Raw genomic sequence first — 21518 nt, forward strand, 5'->3', positions numbered from 1 at the left:
GTCCGCTTTGTATATCTCCAGGATCGCCGTCCTAACCTTGTCCCTTTCTGCCTCACACTGAACTCTTAAATTGGGCTTCTGGTTATCCCGATCAACTAATAGCTCCCTGATTGGTCCTTCTCTGTACTCATTCCCTGTCTGTTTTGGGATTATCCCTGCTCCGATTTCCCTGGTCTATTTCAAGAATCCTTTTTTCTTATTCAATAACCTGGTTGCCAGCCTTCTCCTCCTGCACCCCCTACATTACCGGCAAGGTGGATTTCCCATATGTTGGTTGCCAAGGATTTAAAAACCTGGTCCTCCATTTTAAAGTTAGGAGAGTGTGATGCTGATGTTGCGCATCCCTGCAAAGTGTTCCCTGACTTTGCTCATGTGTATCCTTGGTTTTATGTAGCTATCTAGGCTGAGAAGTGGGGAAAGTGTGTCACTAGGAGAACTTCTGCTTGTTAGTCTGCAGCTTTGGATGTGTGCCCCAGTAGAAAGCCAGCAAAAGGACTTCTGACTCCTGTCGATCCCTTGGTATCTATACTCACCTCCTTTCTGATAGACGTAGAACAGTGTAGGCTGTCAGACTCGTTCAAAGGTTTGGGTTGAACAGTGGGTTTAAAAGGGTGTGCTTTGTATGGATTTTAGCATGCTAAATGAGACTATCTTGGTAGAAGGTTGAGGCCTCTATTTAAAAGGCTGCTTTGTTCCTTTAATATGGGCCCCTATAGTGGATATTGAATACTTCATTCTGACATAGATGAAGATTAGTCCCTTTTTGTGCTTGTCCGCTACAACCTCTGGGCTTGTTAGGGGAGTGCGCTATTTATTTCGATGATCACGTCAGAGTGATTATGGGTGTTACGTTCTAATTGCTGGTTAAACAGGTTGCAGCTTGCAACTCCTGTGTAAAACAGGCTTTGGCCTCAAGGACTTCCTAACTATTCCTTCTTGTCAGTGTTATACGGGGATGTGACATAGTACCTTAAAAACACTTGGTATGATTGAGGTTTCATCTAACCCATCCACTCTTGCCTATCCCTTTCCCACTCTTTCCTTTTCTCCATTCATCTCACTCCTCCCACCAGTATTCTTTTCTTTTGATGTTCTCACTCCTCCTAGATATCCACTCTATTACCTTACTCCTTCTTCAACTACTCTACTATTCCCTCTTCCGTGCTACAATTTCATCCTCAATGCTACTACTCCCTATCCTCCTCAGTACTCCTTCGTTCACACTAATACTCTCTCCTCCATACCCCTACTCCTTCCTCCACACTACTACTCCCTCTTCCCCAGTACTACTCCCTCCTCTACACCACTACCTCGTCCTTTCTTCTTCTCTCTCCTCTACACTACTACTCCATCCTCCACATTACTACTCCCTCCTTCACACCACTACTACCTCCTCCACACTACTACTACCTCATCCACACTATTACTCTTCCCTCCGCACCACTACTCAGGAACCCTTCTTTCACCCAGGCGAATTCGCTTCACAGTCACCCCTTACACTACCTCATATACACCCACCACACAGAAAACACACACGAGCAGAATTACTTGCAATCCGAAGACAATACCTTACCTGCTTCAAATATCTTCTCTACAAGACCCTGCTCCCTCCTTCCTCCTTCTGGTCTCTTGGTCGTTCTCCAACTTTGGATACCTTTTCATCCAAGCAATATTCTGTGGACTGTGGGGTTTCTCAGGGCCCTGCCTTGTCCCCTTTACTGTTCAATCATTATTTACGCCTTTTGATGGAGCCAGTTTTGGAATATCATTTTTACAACTATGCTGATTACACTCATATCATTTTAGACTTTGAACCATCAAACATAGAGTGGAATAGCAACATCAGAAACTGTCTTGCTGCAAGACTCGGCTAATGCTAGCGCAATAAAAAATCAACCCTGATAAAGCGGAAATTTTGGTGGTCAACTCTGGTCTGTTGGTCTGGCACCCTTCCTTTTGGCCTGAGAACTTCGGCCAATGTGCAGAACCTAAGCAAGAGGTTAAGAACTTATGCATATTTATTGATAAGTAACTGACCCTTAATAAACAAGTGGGGTCTGTCACTAAATCATGCTTCTTCCTTATTAGGAAGATCAAATACCTGTTGTCCTATCACACTTTCGCTCACCAGGTTATGAATTATAACAATAGCATCTAATGGGACCTTCAAGCTATCTCTCTGAACAGACTCTAGAGAGTTCAAAACATAGTAGCACGACCTTTGATGAAATTCAAATGATCAGGCCACATTACCCCTGCTTTGCAAGCATTACATTGGGCTTAATAGCTTTACTAGCTTGCTTCTTGGTTTTAAACGTTTAAACTCTTCCTGTGAATCACCATCATCATCTTGGTTCAAATGGTACATACCGAGACATACCTTAAGATCAACAAATGAAAGACTAGTACACATTCCTTATTTTAGGAAAATAAGTCAGAGAGGTTGAACCTTCTTGATACAGGCCACAAAGCTCTGGAACAAGCTACCTTTAACTCTTTGGAAAGAGGCTCATCATCTTTCATTGAGAAGGAAGCGGAAAACATTCTCATCCAGCCATTCCTGATACGCAATACAGATCTAGCATCGCTCTCGTCATCTCAGGCAGAAGATGCAAATTGCTCATTATGCACAGCCTCAGTTGAAGATTTAACTCACTATGTATGAATATGCTCAACCTACACCTCTATTAGCATCTGAACCCTAAAGCCCCTATTAAGTTGATGGAAGGTATACCCTACCTCTACTGGCAGGTTCCACTCAATGCAGACTGGCCTTTCTGTATTTACTGTGGGCAGATTCTCCAAAGGTGGCTTGGACTCTTTTGATGTATATGAAGCAAGCGTGGCATAGGCGGAATCAACTCCTTTAACTTTAACCACTTTTTTATTTGCCCTCCAGACCTTATTTCCATCCTGTGGTTTTAGCTCTTCTTGAAATTGCGGTTATACAATGTTGGAGTTTTACTGTACTTATTTTTAGACTGTTTTATTGTTGTTTTGAAGTAAGCAAGGTCTATGTGGATCTTATTGAAGCACTCAAGATCCAAGTGGAACCATTTGATAGTAGTACAATCAATTTTGCACGTGCACTTTAAGCACCATGTCTAATTGTCATTATCTCAATATTTTTAATTTTGCTTCAAAGAATGCAGGGATATTGAACTAACTTGATTACCTTACTATGTTACTTTTATCGAACACCTATTTTTAGAGATGCTGTATAGACATATAATGTGTCTTATTTTTGAATGTTGTTTTTATACTGTGATGCTTCCATGGATTATATCCGAATAAAGCTATTATGAATGAATAATGACAGAACATACTATAATATAACATGTGGGCATGCTGCGTAGCAAAGATGGCGGTCTAGGAAGTCCAGTATTCGAGTTTGTGTTCCGGGACCCATTCCTGTCGGGTTTCCCGGTAAGTCCATTGAGGGGGTTGTTACCCCTTCTCCTCCATGTCACTGGTGGTCTACGGAACTTCTGTGCTCTGTGCGGGCTACCCAATGTCTCTCGGCTGTTCCACAATGTTCCCCGGGCTACAGTTTAGGAGCGCGACGTCTCACATTCTTTGTTGGGACGAGCCAGCATCTCAAAGGTAATCCGCCGGGAGTGCTTCAGATTTCTTCTGGCTGGGCTCTCTCTCTTAGCGGGTGATTCCCATATCGACAAGTTGATGTCTCTGGAGGCTGTACTTCCATTACTGGTGATCTGAAATCAACAGAAAGAGACCAGAAAGCATCTCATGCATGAGCCAAGGCTGCCAACAGCAGCGGTCTGGCACACGGCAGAGGTGGGTTGGGGCCCTTTCTGCTGGCCCCCTCTGGTTCACGGGTAGAACTGGCTTTGGAACCTTCCCATCTTCTCCAACCTCTTGCAAAGAGGGGCTCTTGCACCCTCTTGACAAGCCCATGGTACTGGTCTTGTGGTAATAATGACACATAAACCTCTGAGCACCAATCCTTGCTGACTTGCTTGCTCCTTGTTGAATAAGCTCACAAAAACTCAACCAGCCTGTTTACCAACTAGCTTCCTCAAATCTCAATGCAGAATATTGAACATTTTCCAGGATATAACTTGTACAGTTATCATTCCTGTTTGGTGCATGAGTGCCAATTTCAATTAATTTACTTTTATTTAAAAAGATATGTTTAGTAGAAATGTTCTTTGTAACCAAATGTTAAGTAGATAGGCTGAAGTCTATATGTATAGGTATAAAACGGTGCCGGGCAATTTTCTTAGCTGGGTTTACAATGACTTGGGAGTTTAGCACAATGATACATTGTGCATCATTTCTCCATTGGTGTAATTTGTTCTGTTGACAGCTGGAATTACTTTTAGGGTTCTTTGCTGAGACCATTTTCTTTTCCAAAACTAAAAATGTATTCTAAGCGAAGGTGGCACTCATCATTTTTATAACAGAAACTAAAGCACATTTGTGTCTACTCTCAAAAGTAATTGTGTGAAAAACCCATTATGCTCGAACATGAAGTGTGCCTAATAGACTGTGTTGCTTCTTAAAGAAGTGCATACTTCTTCCATGAAGATTTTCAAATGATTACAGTTTTTACTTTTTCAATATAATTACATGTTTTTTTTTAATGTAATGTATTTGTTTGGTACACTTAGTTGTTCTTACAAAATACTTCTCAAGTATATTAAACTTAATTGTTTCAATAAAATAAATACATGGCTCAAATGAGCAAGGAAGAAGTTAACTTTTTTGCATGGATTACATTTATATCTAAGTTTTTTGTGTTACGCAAGAATTAAGGAAAAGGCAAAGCCAATACTGAGAAGGGTCTGTATTTTTTCTTGTTCTCATGTAAAGCACTTTGGATTAAAGTGCTATATAAATTCAATAAAATACAAATAATATATCTCACCATCAACTGTGACACTAAGCTGCCATTTTAAGTGGAACTGTAGAATTGGGTGAATCGAAGCATTGTGAGTCTGCAGCGTTGCATCATACTACTAATTTAGCAATATGGCTTAATTGCACTAATGAATGGTCGAATCGTGGCTCTTCGGAAGGGGAATAACAGCTGTAATCCTCGCCTCTTCCTGTGCTGTCACCACATTTGAACAACTATGGCATGCTAGGATGGACGCAGCATCACAGACTAGATGCACCTCAGGGTTCTCTTTTAAGCGGTGTATGAGGGATACATTACATAGTTGGGCCAACATAGTAAAAGGGTGTGGATAAGGGTGTCTTTACAGGCTTCCCTACAACAAATGTAAAGGGCAGTGCTAAACATAAGAGGGGTATTGTTCCAGTAATCTTGCCTTTTCCTAAGTGTTCCACTAACATGTCTTCGGACTTTCGTCCAACCCTTGGTCGTAAGCCAAAGTGCAGGCTTTTGAAGAATGCCAAAGCCCCTTTTCCAAAGGGAGACCCTTTCTATGAAAGGTTATTTTCCAAGTGCTCACCACATGGGTGCTCCTATGTTGGCCGTGACTTGGCCCCTCTGATAGTCCTTCTTCGGGCAGAATGGTCAGCATTGGTTTCAGCTGCGGTAGGACTGCGATTCAGCAGAGTGCATGATGTGGGTTGGCTATCTGGCTCAACTTAATTAATCCTTCCATACCTACTTACGCCCTAGCCACTACTCCGATCCTGCCCTCGTCATCGTTATGTGCTGGTTCTTTATCCCACTGTTGGTTCAACCCCTTCTGAGCAGGGTCTCATCTCTGACCTTATCCATCCAATGGGCCTCATTCTAACAGTTGCGTTCACAGTCTGAACGGTGCCGGTGAGGCACCAGCACCGTTCATACCGGACCGCCACATTACGAGTTCTGCTCGCATGTTCCTGACAGCCTGCCAGGTCTCACCTGGCGGGCTGTGCGGCACCCGCGAGCAGAACTCGTAATGCTGCTGGCATCGTTATTAACCGGCGCAGCCATGCTCCCCACCCCCATTCTGCTCTGTGGGCAGAATGGGTATCGGGAGCTCGGCATAACCGCCTCCCGCAAATGGCCAATTAACGGCCCACTCATCTCGTAATGGGCCGGTTATTGCCCAATCGCAGGAGGCGGTGCCGGTAGCGAGCATGGCGGTAGCCGTGCCTGCCATACAGGCACGGCTACCGCCATGCTCGCAATGAGGCCCAATGTCTCTGTTCTTCAACTCCCTCGCTATACCCTACCTCCCTCGACTTCCTGTAAGAAAAAAAATCCTCCTCAGATTTGTCCACATCCTTTCATCTTCTGGCTTTGCTCAACCACTTCTTCCAAATGTCTAACCACCTCCTACTCAACTCCACTTCCTTTTGTAGCTTTCTCTCCTCGCACCTGATGCTGTGACATCTCATCTTTGAATTCGCAAACCACTAGTTTCTCATTTCCACCTGCTACCACCTCCTGATCTTATCTGACCACCTTCTCCTTGGCTCCACCTCCTCTAACAACACTCTCAGCTTCTCCTTAAACTCACCCACCTCTTCTAACAACCTTCGGTCTTCCTTTTTACTTTACTAACCCTTAGCAAAAACTCTCAATATTCCTGCATAGCTTTAAGCATATCCTCCAATAAGCAGTGTATTGGAAGTAGGTAAGGGGTGTACATCATCAAGTACGTGACAGGAAAAGAACATTCCAGAAAACATCTAATAATAATAATATTGATAAGAACACTCCATCAACCTTCTCCTTAAATCTTCTCAGGCATGTAGCGCCAGTTTACTCATGGATCAAGGACATATTTTGTTTTTTTGGGTCCATGGGCACAGACAAACTTTGGGACCCTGTTAAGCAAAAAATATGAAAGGACAGAATAATCTCTGGTTGTGACCTCCCCTTTGCCATGATTGCAACCCATGCTTGATATGTTTCCCAGCCAGTGTCAAAATATGCATAGGTATGCCCTTGAACTGTCATGACTTGGAAAGAGAATAATAAACAAGTGTCATTTCAAGAGAAGCATTTGCTTCCTGGTGTGGATACTTAGGTTCTGGCATAGCCACAGAACACATTTTAACAATACCAAACACAATTAAGGTGACCAGGCTGTAGTATACATGCAGTGCACAAATCAGTAGCCATAAGAAAAACTTGAAAAGGTGAAACAGCTCAGCATCTCCAGAGGCCTACAATTCAACAAAAGCCATAATATATGCAGACTTGAATCTGAGATGTGCTCCAGGCCCCAACCTTGGGGGGTGGGGAGTGGGCACAAAGAAGACAGTGCACATTTTTTACAAAATATAAATAACATAGGGTTTGATATTCTACAATGTTCTACTGAAGCTCTTTGCCTGCTGCCTGGCTGGAATGATACTTGTTTATTATTCTCATTCTAGCATGGATGAAGGGGCTTGTGAGAGTTCAAGGGTATTCCCATGCTAACTAGGATTGCCGCAATTGCACCATATCAAGCTATATGTTGAAATCATGACAATGGGCTTAGGGGTTATGATCAGAGTTCTTCTGTTTCTTCATTTGTTTGGTTTGAGGAAGGCCCCAAAGTTGTCTGTGCCCCAGGCAAATAATCCCTAATGGCCCTGACTTGAACTTTGCTGGTGCAGGAAACAAAAAAAAACAGAAGATAGGCCTTCTCTGTCTATATTCTCAGACTCTGGAACCCCTTCCCCATCAACACCAGACTCGCCCCCTGGCTTCTACATTTCAAGAAAGAGCTCAAGACCTCCTCTTCAAGGAATGACTCCGCCTTGACATGTATGTCCACACCCCGCCACTCCCCACCTAACCTAAGACTGGGAGATCTGCTTGTTGTTTGTAGATCCCTTGCTGTCTAATTGTCACCTCGCTCTTCCCCGTTGTTATCTACCATCTCTCTAGTATCGATCCCCCGTGACCTGCTTCCCTCGTGGAGTACTTCCCCCTATGGCTCATAAAGCGCACCGTCGAGATCCGAAGCTAGAGCCATGCTTCATAAATACCCTAATGATAATACTAATAATAGTAATAATGATAATAATAACACTAAAAGTAACAATAATAATACACATATCCCAGAATAGACACAGACCTTAGATTGGCAGCCTCAGAGAAGGTACGCGTTCTCTGGCATGGATAGAGGACTGATTTGAAGCAGCAAGAAGGATACGCACGCTGAAGCATAGCTAGAGAATTCAGATTAGAAGTTACCATAAGGGTTCTCTTATCTACATATAAACCGAAATTAGAAGAGGGCCATGGTTTTCAAATGGTGACCCCATGATTGTACCAGGAAACACCTATATGGCGGTGTCCAATATACCCATCGTCACTATGATTACCTATGAAGTACCACTGTAGCCAGTTAAGCTACAAGTACAGATTTTTCAAAGAGGGAACTCAATCAGTTTTAGAGGTTGACAGTTTTGAAATTAGGAATGGACAATTTTGACAGTTTACACACTATCCTATTACATTAGATGCCCAGGATAAAACACGTTGATTGTGTGGAGAAGAGGAGACGCTGGGATTTGAGCCCATTCTGCAATTTCTGCACTTGATCACATAGCTCCCAGGCAATTATGTGAATGCTTGACTTAGAGGAACTAAAATTAATAATCTGTTTTGAATACTGGACTTGGAAATTGCATAAATCACATGATGAACACAAATTGCAATATTAAAAAAAATGATTGGTATAGAATAATGTTATGCAAAATTAGACTAACTGAAAATTCCTTTTCACTATTGTAAATGGAAGCCTGCAAGTACCAGAATACTAATTTAAATGATTCTAAATAAATGCATCTGGATTTTACTACTGTGTTTTAAAGATATCAATAAATGCAACAAAAGGAACGGTGTGATACGTTCTCCTTCTTAGTTTTTGACAGATGCTTGCAGACTATTTATTATTATTAATGATGTGAAGACCATTTGAAATTGTAGAAAAAACATTTCGTTTTGTGTAAAATAAGCAAACTGAAAACAATTTTACCTTAGGCCTGTATGTGCTATATGCTAATGTGTACACAGAACAACCCTAGCTGTGAGTGCTGTACAAGAGGATACAGTAACTGAGTGCAGTGCTGTGGATATTCTTAGAGCACCGATCTGGAACTGTGGCCCTCAAGATATTTTGGACTCCAACTCCAATGGTCCTTCATCATTAACTATGCAGACTATGGATGATGGGAATTGTAGTCCCTGGGAAGTTGAATTTTGCTGACTCATGACTTACAAGAAACGACTATTATGGGTACCCTTGGAAGGGCATGGAGAGAGGTGATACAAAGGCTTACAGTCAGAGGAAGGCAGAGGCCTGTGACATTTAGCCGTTTCTCGCCCATCTAGGACCCCACATGCTTATATCACCTGCGTGAAAACAAAAAGCAAGGAGTAAAACAAAATAATCTGTCTGGGATTACCGTATTTTCCGGTGGCCGAGCCTTGGAACCCACTCCACTGAATGTGCCTTCCTAATCACATGTCTCCCAGCAGACGCATTGGGGATGATGGCTCCATTCTAACAACCTGGAAGTAGAACAGTGGAAAAGATATTACTAGTCGTGGCAGGAAGTCGGTAGTTGCGGGGCTCGGCAAGCCTACCCTTCTTGTGTACAGGAATTAGAGTGGATCTCCGCCACCTAATGGGCACCGTATCATTACAAATTATGTTTTTAAACATCGTGTGTATCAACTTTTCCCAAAATGCTGGATTCTTTTTTATTTATTTTATTTTAGTGCGCCTAACACCATGCCTGAGTTTGGTTTCTAAGCACGGATCCGGACCTCTGTTGCTCTGTGTGGTCTTGCTTCCAAGACCATTGCTTTGCCCCTGTGCTATCCTCTGTTCCACCTTTTTTTTTTTTTTTTAAACTTTTGTTTATTCATTCAGCTTGGTAACACAGATACAGGTGAATAACAATAGAGCCTTCAGAAGCAATTCAGGGCAATCGGCACATTACATACAATACATATCAATGGAATACATAAAGGAGAGGGTATCGACATATGCACCTGGGGGGCCCATAGAAGGACGAAACGAAAGTAAATGAAATATAGCTCAGGGGCCACCTGAGGCTGGGTTAGGAGAGGGAGCTGGAGATACGGAATCTGAGTCGGTGTCAGTGGAGGACATGAACGAGCGGAACTTCTGCCATATATCTCTAGGCCTGGAGCAGGCGGGTTGTTGAACTGCCCAGGATTCTTCAGTATCGGAGGCCCACGTAACTGCTCTGAGCCACTGCGCGTGGGTGGGGGGGATAGGCCGTAACCAGCAAAGTAGGATTGTACGCACCGCTAGTAGCATACAGAGACCAGCCAGTTTCCTGGAGTCGCGGTGGAGTTCAGGGAAATCATGAAATAGGCATTTCATTGGAGCTGGAAGGAAGGGGGATTCAAGGATGGTCGATGTAGTGGAGCACACTGAGGACCAGAATTGGGTGAGTCGAGGACATGACCAGATCATGTGGATGTAATCAGCATCCTCATAGCTGCATCTAGGGCACCTGGGGGAGGAGTCGCTAGAGATGCGATGTAGCCTGGTCGGGGTGTAGTGGTACCTGTGGAACACCTTAAATTGGATCAGTTTGAACCGGGAGTTGAAAGACACCCCGTGGATCCGGGCACACATGTGGGACCAACGTTCATCGGTTATCTCGAGGCCGAGATCTGTCTCCCAGGAGCGCCTTAGTTTGGGGAATGTAGGGGGTGTCCTGGTTTGAAGTAAGGTATATAGCCTGGAGATTTTGCCCCTCATTGGGTCAGGTGAGGAAAGTTCGGTGATTGCAGGTTCATCAGGTGGCAGTGATGGAAAGTTTGTGTACTTGTGCTTGAGTACTCTACGTAGGGATGAATACTGAAGCCAGACGGAGGGTTTCCGTCTAAGGGGGGCCGGGAGGTCAGGCCATTCTATAAAATTACCTTGTTCGAATATATCGCGCAGCAGTTCATAACCCGCCTCGGCCCATGTGCGAACCACGGAGGGGGGGACTCGCGGGACCCCAGGGAGGAAATTCCAAATTGGAAAGTTACCGTGAAAAGGATGGGTGATGCCCATTATTTGCCAAGATTTGGACAAGGCCAATGATGTGCATGTCGCTGGGTCCAGTGAGTCTGATGCCGACGGGATTGGCATGATCACCAGAGATCGGATGTCGCGATCGTTGACTGACAGTCTTTCCAGTCTAACGTGGGGTGGGGGGTCCGATATGTTGAACCAGTGTGCAGTATGTTGGAGTTGAGCCGCCAGCCAGTACTTGAGGAAGTCTGGTGCCCCAAAGCCACCAGCTTCCATTGGGGCAGAGAGGGTCTTAAGCTTAAGGCGAACCGCACCGGAATGCCAGAGGAAGGAATTAAGAGAGCGTGTCAATGTCTGAAAGAATTCAACACCCGGCCACAGCGGAATATTGGCAAATCTGTACAGTAGTTGGGGAAGTACCACCATCTTCAGTACCCCAATCCTGCCTGCAAGTGAGATCGGAAGTTTGTTCCAGCCCTGTATTTTTGTCATAAGGTTTGTGAGGTATGACTGGAAATTATCTTCCAAGACCCGTTCAATATGACGTTACACTACTACGCCCAGATACGTGAATCTAGATTGGGCCCATGCGAATCCCATGGTATCGGGAGGGGGGAGCGTGCTGGGTGTGAGCGGAAAAAGGGTTGATTTAGAGCAGTTCACTGTAAGACCAGAGATCCGTCCGAAGAGAGCGACGTCTGCAAGTACTGGGGCTAGATTAGTTTCGGGGGAGCGGATATAGAGAAGAGCATCATCGGCATATAGAGAGACTATATCTGAGCGACCGGCAGTACGTAGACCCCTATGTGCATGGTTCTGGCGAAGCATGTCCGCAAACGGCTCCATTGCCACCGCGAAGATTAAGGGCGAAAAGGGACAGCCTTGTCTGGTACCTCTAGCTATTTGGAATAGGGGGGAGCAGCGGTCCTCAGTGCGAACTCTGGCGACGGGATTAGAGTAAAGTAGCCTGATCCAGGATACATGGTGGGACCAAATTTGCATTTTTCGAGTACCCGCCAGAGGTAATTCCACGAAACGGAATCAAAAGCTTTTTGCATGTCTAGGGTCGCGGCCACCGCGTGTACGCCAGGGTTCACTCTGCTTATAATGTTGAAAAGACGTCTCAGATTTAAGGAGGTGGAGCGGCCCGGGATGAACCCCGCTTGGTCAGGGTGGATGATATGTGGCATGTATGGGACCAGTCGTAGAGCGAGTAATTTTGCGAAGATTTTTACGTCACAATTGATCAGTGAGAGCGGGCGGTAAGAACCGCATTGAGTGGGGGATTTATTAGGTTTTAGTAGGACTGTTATGGTGGCTTCGCGGAGTGAAGGGGGGAACTGGCCCGCCTCCAACGATTCCTCCCAAAGAGCCACCAGGTGGGGGAGCAGGAGTGATTTGAAATGTTTATAAAATTCGACAGGGATACCATCTGAACCTGGGGCCTTATCCGAGGATAGAGAGTCTATAGCATCCGAGAACTCCTCAGGGGTGAATGGATTCTCAAGGGAGCCGATGGTGTCGGGAGAGAGGACCGAGAGTGGGAGTCCATTCAGGTAAGCATCGATCTCTGCATCGGTGGCACTGTCAGAGTGTGCATATAGGGATTGGTAGAAGGAAAGGAATTCCGCATTGATATCTCCAGGGGAGGTGGCCATGGACCCATCGGGTCTCTGGATTCCGGGAATGGGTGGGGAGCCAAACTCATGGCGGAGGAGTCTAGCTAGGAGACGGCCAGGGCGCTCGCCCTCACCATACCTCCTCGCCCGCCCGGGATTATCAAGAAACTTCAGCTCGCGGTCCGCAAGGGCGCGGAAGATGTCCAATTCAGTGCCGATTAACGCGAGGGTTACAGGGGTTGGATCTAGGGAATACTGAGCTTCCAGTGAAGATAACGTGGCCTCGCTCTCGGCGATCTCCCTGCGAATAGATTTGAGGATACCGTTTTCCTTGGAGAGGGCAATGCCTCTGATGTACACCTTAAAGGATTCCCAGAGGGTAGCCTGAGAGGACACGGAGTTGGTATTGATCTCAAAAAACTCCTCGATCGCCGACTCCATCTCGGAGCTAAATACCGAATCGAGTAAAGAATGCGGCTTCATTTTCCAGTGTCTGGATCGATCCCGATCCGGGCCCCAGCATAATGTAACGGTTACAGGGGAGTGATCGGATAGGGTCCTGGGGAGGATTGTCATGCCAGATACACTCCTAATTAGCCCATCAGACACCAGCCATCTGTCAATCCGAGAGAAGGAGTCGTGAACCGTAGAGTAGAAGGAATAAGAGCGGGAATCAGGGTAGAGAAGCCTCCATGCGTCAAATAAGGATAGGCAGGGAAGAGAGGAGAGTGTAGTGTAAGCCGCTCTGGAGAGTTGACGGGGTCTGGAACCAGATCTGTCCAGATCCACGTCGAATATTGTGTTGAAATCGCCTCCCCAGAGAATCGGTATCAGAGGGAAGCCATCTAAGAGAGTTATAAGATCAGAATAGAATCCGGGATCATCGATATTGGGGCCGTATATATTCAACAGGACTACTTCCTTATTCTGTAGGATACCATGGAGTAGAACGTATCTGCCCAGGGGGTCGATAATCGTGGCGATGGGGTTGTATCTGAGACTTCTGTGAATAAGGGTCATAACCCCGCGGCTCTGGGTAGAATAGGTGGTAAAGTACCTCTGGGAATCCCATGTTTTAGCACATTTTTCGCAGTATTCTGTGCATGCATGTGTCTCCTGAAGGAAAAGGATTTTAGTCCCATGTCGCTCGGCTTGAAGTTGTAGTAACCTCATTTTCTTATAATTACCCAGTCCCCGTACGTTCCAGCTCATAAATGTCAGGGTTTCCTCACTCGACCCTCCAGGGATAGTCATAGAGAAATACGGGTGGGTGAAAATGTGCTCCCCAAGGACGGTGCTCAATGCGGATCAATTTAAAACGCCGAAGGGGCCATGATGCTTCGGGCTCTGCCCTTTCTGCGAATACCAAGCTGCTTTTAGCATTTAACCCCGATCCCCCCTCCCCCTCCCACATCCCTCCCCCAATCGAAGGGATGAACAACCCGCACCCAAACAACCAGAACAAACACGATGGCATCAACGCCTGGGGGGCCTGTGTACCGGCCTGGCGGCGACGCTCCGAACCATAAGGCAATTTTTAGGATAAACATAATGCCCACTAATATTCCCCGTTCCCACCCAGGGGAGGGTCCGTGGGTGACGGAGGGGGGAATGGACAGCAGGTGATGCAACAAGAGAACTGGGATGGAATGTGTGTACAACCGATCCACTGGACCGAGAATCGTATTAGCTCAACTACGAGAACTGAGAGAAAATCCTAAGGAGAGGTGAACAAGGGTGAGAAAAGCATTTGACGGGCATCCAGAGCCTATCGGGGAGGGGGGTGGGCCGAGCAGGAGGCTGCCCAGCAACCCGGCCATATTGTGATAGGCCAGTGGAACTGGAGGCAACAGTCACAGTGAGAAACAACACCAGTGATACCAACATTTTTGTCAAGAGATGTGAACGAGGCAATACACGGGAGACTTATCAGGTAATAGCGGAATGACAAAGATTCAGCCAGGAATTAAGGCAGGATTAAACAGTGTCAATTCAGCAATTAGGGCGATCCGTTGCGAGCCAGTGTCAGTGACTGTCACGGGAACATTTCAGCCGGGAAGGCGTACATCAATGAACCTGGCTGCCTCCTCGGGCAGCGTGAGAAAGTAAACCCGGTTAGTGTGTTCGATACGAATCGCACAGGGAGAAAACAAAGACACAAACAAACTCCATTACGATGTGAACAGGATGGGTTGGACGGCAATCCTGTCAGTCCACGAGCCTACGTAGATGCCGCAACCGGGAATGACGGAATGCTACAAGTCTAGCTGAGTTCTGGGCCAGGGCCCAACGGCATCGTTACACCAATGAGCCCATGTAGTGTTAGGCCGATGTCACAGTGTGTGGACCAATGTAACAAGATATTCAGCAATGGCAGTGAGTGTTGTGGGTACAATTCAGCCGGGAAAGTGTTCGTCTATGAACTTAGAGGCCTCCTCCGGTAGCGTGAAGAAGTATACTCGGTTTGAATGTTCGATTCGTAGTTTGGCGGGATATAGCATTGCATATTTGACCTGGAACTCGCGCAGTCTTCTCTTCACCGCCAGGAAGGACTTACGCTCACGCTGGACCGCCATCGAGAAGTCCGGATATAGGTGGATTCTGGCTGCGCCCAACAAAAGGTCTCCCTTAATTCTCGCCGCCCTAAGGAGGGCATCCCGGTCGCGAAAATTGAGGACTCTGGCTATGATGGGGCGCGGAGGAGCGCCAGGCCTGGGCTTCGCTGTAAGTGCACGGTGGGCTCTCTCGATTGCAAATTGTGAGGAGAGTTTTGGGGAATCAAGGAGTCGGAGTAGCATGCTCTCCACATAGTCCTCCATGGGTTCTTGTATGCCATCCTCCGGCACCCCAATTATGCGGAGGTTGTTGCGCCTCGAGCGAGACTCAAGATCCTCATTCTTCTTCTCCACCTCTGTCACGCAGGCGGATAGCGTGGAGATCTCCGCCCGAAGGGAGCCCAGACCATCCTCAGCGGTGCTCACCCGCGATTCAATCTCGGTCACACGACCATCTGTCCTCTCCATATGTGCCTTAATAGAGGATATGGTACCATTCATGTCGTCGAGTTTGCTGTGGATTGTGGTGAATCCCTCACGGATGTATTCCAACATTTTCTGAGATTCGGATGGTTCTTGTTCATGTGAAGCGGATGGTTCTTGTGCAGGTGTCGCCGCCCCAGATCCCCCCGGAGGCTTCGTAAACATATTGATGGAGGATTGCTTCTTTCCCGTCCGTGTCGACATGATGCCGACCCGAGATGAGCTCAAAACCAGCGGGCCAGACAGGAGGGTGAGCAGGGCGCCAAGGGAGGGCACCCGGACGCGTGTATGGGGCCGCCACCGGCCAGAGCCCAGGACGGGACGACTCGAGTTCAGATGGGGGGGACCAATCTCCGCCGGACTGCCGGCCCCGGGTCAGGAGTGTCTCCACGGACAGTTAACACATGTGGTAGTCAGGAAACCACAAGCAAACCTCAGAGATCCTGTGGGCGCCGGGCCAAGGAGACAATAATTAGTAGGAGAGCCAGGGGAAGCCACTGCGATGAGGTGGGACAGGGGTATATCCTCGTGTGAAGTTGCAGGGTGGTCAGCACTCCAGAGGAACAAGGGCCAGCAAGGCGAGTAAGTGGTGCATCAGTACGGGAGATCGGGGAACAGAGCGCCCCCCAACGTGGCAAGGTGACTCGATAATAGGTAATTAGGACGGGGCAGATGTCACAGGCCGCCCCCGGGCCAGTTCATGTAGCAGATGGGTCACAGGCTGATGGGTCCGGGGGGTGGTGTAGCCGGAGACGGGATCAGCCAGGGAGTAGGGAGGGCACCACCTCTCAGGGTATCAGGATAGAAGAGGAATGGAGTTGCAGCCACCAGATAGGGCCAAGTGTAGTGCCCGAAAACATGGGGAGGGCTCCAACGTGGGTGATGGCCCACGGTGATTCAGAGACGCCGATACGCCGCCCAAGGCCGCCGGGAAAGTGGAGCTCCGGAGGGGCTGTCAGCAGGATAGGTGTAACGGAGATCAGGGGCCCGGGGGTAACTCACCACCCGGAGCCAGGAGCGGAGGACCGGTCCAAGTCAGCACACCGCCTGGGATGGGGCAGCGGAGCGAAACGCTCTCGAGTCCAGCGAAGATTCAGGGGCGCAGGCTGTAGCGCCGAGCAGCCACTCACTCGTAAGGTAGAAAGAGCGGTCGCGTCGGGCGGGAAGGACGCCCCTCCCCCACAGGAGGCCTCAAGCCACGGGACACGGCCGCGATTCTCCGGAGCTCAGAACGGGATCGGAGGAAGCACACGCTCCCGTCACACCCGCGGCGGCTCGTAGCCCCGCAGCGGCAGAGGTCCGGGGGACGGGAAGCGACCGGCGGGTGTCTCGTCACATCAGCTTTCACCTCCGTCGGATGGCTATGTATATCGCCGAGGCAAACAGGAGGATTTCTGCAAGAAGGGCGCCTCACGGCTCGGAGCAGATCAGAAGGCGGCCATCTTCACTGAGCGCAACAGCGCCCCCCTCTGTTCCACATTTTTAAGACACCATTTGCCATCCCACCAGGGCCAGGTGCCCCAGAAGCCTTAAACTTAACAATAATCTCTTAGTATATCTGCCTCATTCATTTCCCCACAAGACTGCCTCCGGTAGCTTTTTGCAAGCCAAAGTGCAAAGCATCTAAATTGGGATACCAGTACAATTTCCTCACTGTTAGGGAGAATTCTCATAAATGTGCTATTTCCCTTCAACTTAGAGACCCCCAGCAACTTTGCTGGATTTTGAGGACTTGATTTTTTTACCTGGAAAGAGTGTGAGCCTTTTTTCCCACTCTTTCATGTATTTTGATGTGTGCTTTACTCTTGTGTTCTTTGATTATGGAGTTTTAAAATAACTCCATAGGCATTTTTTTACACAGCACTCTCAGTGCAGTAACACAGGGATGTATTTTAAGACTTCCCAAAGGTTTAAATACCTTCTCTGGGATCAGCTACTGTTTCCCAGAGAATGTAAAGTGAAATTGACTTTACTAGTCTTTTCCAAATTCATAGACCCATCACACACCATCTTACAATGGAGTGCTGGAGGGGTTACATAGTATCCCTTGTGTCTAAACACTCATGTAGCCGTCAAATGCTACACTTTCCTATTGAAAAGGCTAGTGGCAGTGGTTTTACAACGAACTACCATGATTTTCCGCGACCGCAAACACTGGTAGCTAAAAATCACGGGAGCCATGTTTTTCAAGACGGCGCCTTAAGCCCCTTTGTTTAAACGGGTCTGGGTCTTCTTTTTTCGTCATTTCTTTTTGGAAAGGTCCTTCTAGTGTTTGTCACTGCACGCCAAACCAGCTTTGGTCCCTTTGTTCGTGTGCCTTTGGTGGGCTTCAGGACTGAAGTCTTGGGTCTGAGTGTCTGTGGTGGGCAGGAAGTGAGGTTGGTGCCCGAAACTCCCTGTGCTTAGTGTCCTAGAAGACCCAAATGCACTCTGGTGTGATTGGCTGGCTGACTGTCCGGCAAGGGCAGCCACCCTGCTGAGTGAGTGGCAGCTATGCCGAAATAAATGGGAGAAAACTGTTTAAAAGGTGAGTCTCTTGGACTGGAAAGCAGAGTCGACCACTCGAACGAAAGAACCGAAGATGAGCTGGAAGAGGACGGCTGCTTCAACTCCTGGACCATTGCTTTGCCCGGTGAATCCCTGCTGCAGGTCTGAATCGCCAAAGCTCCTTTCGACAGAGAAGCCCCTTCAAGGACGACTTCTTCCTTTGAGTTGGTGGGACCAATCAACTAGTAAACCACCTGGATGCCATTCTCTGAGCTGGTTAGGAAACCAGGGGGAAGGACACCATCTTCTGTGCTTGACGACAGCTACTTGATCCCGAAGATCTTCCCTTTTGCCAGCTTGCTTGGCCCGTCCCCATGCAGTGCAGGAGTCCCCTGACTTCCTTCCTCTTTTCCCCATGACTGAGGCTCAGGAACAGTGAGGTCTGCAGGGACTGCCAGGAACCAACGTTTTAAGCTGCCTCTTTTCTACATATTAAGGTACTGTGCCAACCGGATTGAGAGAACTTAACTCTTGTGGTGAAAGTTCGTGAAACTTTCCCAACTTGTAGGGCTAATCAGCTTGTGACCCAAAATATGAATATTTTTTGTACAAACTACTTCTGAGAACTTTGGCAAAGACTTTACCGTTTACTACAAGAAATAATCATTTCTATCCAAGACACTAGCCCATTGACCGTGGCCTAGGCCTATTGAACTGAATCAAGTACTCTAGAGAACTGAACGTATTTGCACTGCCTAAGAAAGTATTTGTGATCTATTCTGTTAACTTGTGCCTTTTTACTTCCATTCAAAGTAACTGAAATGCTATTTTGCTCCTATTTCCAGGGAGCCTAATTTACTCAGAAACGTATTGGTTTGGTACTGAAGTGTATTTGTGTATAATATTAAGTTGCCTCCTTCTAGTGAATGTATTCTAAATGATTTTGTTATAAATTAATAAGTGTTTTACCAAGAAACCTTGAATGAAATTGTCTAATTGAACCACTGTGAATGTAAGACCTCTGTGTACTGCTCACATTCCCTCTTGAGATAAGCCTGGCTGCTCAGCTCGCTGTCACGATTCCTGTCCCCGGAAAGCCAGACCAGGCCCAGCAACCCCGGAAGCAGGCATCATGCCACTTGAAGCATGCCCAAAAACCCCAGTTAGGGGCTCTTTGGCTACAGTCCTGGCGCCTATGGCGCCAGGCTCATAAGAATAAAGTCAGTCCTGACGCCATGGGCGCCAGGCTCATTACAGAAATCTTACCTGTTGCAGACCATGCTGCATACCTACCTGATGCAGACCATGCTGCACGAAGCCACAAGCCAAATGAGGCTTAAAGGGACTACTTTGCCTCAGGGACTCCTTTCCTCTCGGGTGGGGCTGTGGAAGAATACTTACCTGGGACTTCTTCCAAGGCTATTTAAGCCACACCCAGACAGCCACACGTGCTTCGCGTTATTCTGCTTGCTGCAGCGTAACGCTCACCCTGTCTTCAGCAGCTCCAGTCTTCAGCCACGCCCGCTTCAGCCCTGGAACACCTGGAACAAGGAAAGGAGAAGGAGAAGAGGTCAGAACAAAACCCTTACCTGAATCCTTGATCCAGCACATCGTCGATCTGGAAGAGAGAAGCCTTCTCAGGTGTATTGCCACGCACCTCGGAGAGCAGCGCTGAACTCACCAACCGGGGCTGCATTCCTTTACTCCATCGCGAATCCAGCATCTCCAGGCCATTCTTCAACACCTGGGGGAGACAAGAACAGATAGGTGAGCAAGGGCAATACAAACCACCCCCAAAGACTTACCTGATTTACCACAGGGGGGTACTCATCTCAACTCGGGTCGGCGTAGTCAATTCTGCATCACTGCCGCACCCCGGCCCCTAAGGGGAAAACAAGGACAATACAAATCACCCCCAAAGACTTACCTGATTACCATAGGGGGTACTCACCTCATCTCGGCTCGGCGCAGTCAATTCCGCATCCCCGCCGCACCCCGGCCCCTAAGGGGAAAATCAAGGACAATACAACCTACCCCCAAAGACTTACCTGATTTACCACATGGGGGTACTCACCTCATTTCGAGTCGGCGCAGTTAATTCTGCATCATCGCTGTACCCCGGCCCCAAAGGGGAGAACCACAATAGACTTACCAGGATCTTACCAATTGCCACTTGGAACTCTTCTGGTGGTTTAAATCCGCAACCTGCAAGGAATCTGGCAGAGTGAAGATCAGACTTTTGAACTCTTACGAACAATTGGACTTAGAGTCAATACTGGAACTCACCAATTCCTCCACGCCAGTGAAGTAACTGGTCGTCTACGCGCCCCTGCGCTCGACGCAGGATGGAGAGCTCATCTTTCCAAATCTTCAGGTGAGATTTAGAGGGAACTTCAGGAGTGTTCTGTGGGCAGACAAGGGGAGTTGGAAGGCGGGTTAACGCTCAGATTACGGGAGGTTAATTCCCTTTCTCCATTGCAGAAAGATATTTGTACGAATCCAACAAAAAAAGCTAAGTGGGTCATCTCGGCTCTACGTGTTACTCTGGTGGAAGTAACAGCGGGCCAGTCCAGATCGACGCCCCCGTGGGAATCAGGTGAGCGTAACAGAACGTGAAGCCTACCCACAAATACCCTCTTGGGCGTCATGGAGACCTCGGAAACCGATCAGTTGGCCCAATTATTAGGGGAACTAAGGGCCAAAGTGCATTCCGCTCACCAGGAAACCAATGCCCTCAGGAGGGAATTGATAGTGTCAAAAGAACAAACTGATGATTTGGCCAGACAGCTATTACAAAGCCAGGCTGGACAAACACCTCTACCTGGACTCGGGGCCAGCCCAGCTCCGGTGCCACCGAGTAACCAGGTGCAGATAAACCTTCCTGGAGCCGTTTCCTTGGCTCCGCCTGAACGCTTTGCCGGAGACCCTAAAAGGTTTGCTATATTCATGAATCAATGTCGCTTACACTTTTTATGTAGACCTGGAGCTTTCCCAAACGATCAAGCCAAGGTAGCTTTTGTATTGTCATATCTCAGTGGCAGTGCAGCGGACTGGTCCATTCCGCTAGTAAATCAGGATGACCCGATTCTTCGAGATCTCCAAGGTTTTCGAACTAGCATGGAAAAACTGTTCGCCCGACATTCCCAAGGACAGGCTTTGGATAACAAACCTTTATCCTTACGGCAAGGTAATCAGGATCTTTTATCTTACATTGCAACTTTCAATAGATTAGTTGTGGAAACCGAATGGCCTGAAGCCAAGCGAATTACATTATTCCATTGAGGGCTTCGGGGAGAACTCAAGGATGTTTTAGCCCAAGTCGTGAACCCGCCTTTAGACTGTGCTGAATATATAGATTTTGTGGTCCAGTTAGATCACAGACTTCAAACCAGAAAGGCTGATCGAACCAGGTTTGAAAACAAGGTCTTGGTTAAAACCTACGT

The sequence above is a fragment of the Ambystoma mexicanum genome, chromosome 10, assembly GCF_040938575.1.
Source record: "Ambystoma mexicanum isolate Mex_15411 chromosome 10, UKY_AmexF1_1, whole genome shotgun sequence".
NCBI lineage: Eukaryota > Metazoa > Chordata > Amphibia > Caudata > Ambystomatidae > Ambystoma > Ambystoma mexicanum.